The sequence below is a fragment of the Microtus ochrogaster genome, chromosome 2 (assembly GCF_000317375.1).
Source record: "Microtus ochrogaster isolate Prairie Vole_2 chromosome 2, MicOch1.0, whole genome shotgun sequence".
Classification (NCBI taxonomy): domain Eukaryota; kingdom Metazoa; phylum Chordata; class Mammalia; order Rodentia; family Cricetidae; genus Microtus; species Microtus ochrogaster.
The window spans coordinates 45,481,281-45,482,323 of NC_022010.1; the positions used below are offsets into that span (position 1 = coordinate 45,481,281).

General features: G+C 39.4%; 1 pseudogene; it reads left to right on the plus strand.

Annotated features, from left to right (window-relative positions):
- The first annotated feature begins 75 nt into the window (after nucleotides 1-75).
- LOC101980840 lies at nucleotides 76-990 on the plus strand (annotated as a pseudogene).
- Nucleotides 991-1,043: the final 53 nt, after the last annotated feature.

The following is a 1,043-nucleotide window of genomic DNA, read 5'->3' on the forward strand; positions in this document are numbered from 1 at the left end:
ATAAGCGCACACACATACATAAATGACTAAATACATGCATAAATAAGAGGAATTTTATCTTAAACTTTCTTGAGAATCATGCCAAATCAGACTATTGTAACAGAGTCCATCCTCCTGGGACTTTCACAGAACCCAAAAGTTCAGAAAATAATATTTGTTGTATGTTTGTTTGCCTATATTGCAATCATGGGAGGCAACATAATGATTGCAGTAACCATCCTCTGCAGTCCTGCACTGCTTGGGTCACCTATGTACTTCTTCTTGGCATTTCTGTCCTTCTTGGATGCATGCATTACTTCAGTCATTGCACCAAAGATGATTGCTGACTCCCTCGATGACAGCAAAACCATCTCTTTTGAAGGCTGTATGACACAGATCTTTGCTGAACACTTCTTTGCTGCAGTAGAAGTTATTGTCCTCATAGTGATGGCCTATGACCACTATGTAGCCATTTGTAAGCCCTTACATTACTCTTCCACAATGAACTGGAGGCACTGTAGCACTCTGGTGGAGGTGGCATGGGCAGGGGGATTCTTGCATTCTATCATACAAATAATCTTCATGTTGCAGTTACCATTTTGTGGGCCCAATGTCATTGATCACTTCATGTGTGACTTGTTCCCATTACTGGAGTTGTCCTGCACTGACACTTATGTGTATGCCCTGCTAGTGTTTGCCAACAGTGGCTCTATCTGCATCATAATCTTTTCTATGTTGCTCATATCCTATGGTGTCATTTTGTTCTCTCTAAGAAATCACAAATCTGAAGGCTGATTGAAAGCTCTCTGCACTTGTGGATGCTATATTGCTGTTGTTATTTCATTCTTTGTTCCATGAATATTTATATATGCACGATGCACATCTGCATCTTCTTTCTAGAAAAAGGTGGCTGTATTTGATGCCATCATGACTCCATTGCTCAATCCTATGATTTACACTTTCAGAAATAAAGAAATGAAAAATGCCATTAAGAAAATGTGGAAAATATGAGATGTGGTCTGACAAAATTTAAAACTTTAAACTCAGCCAGGCGATGGTGGTAC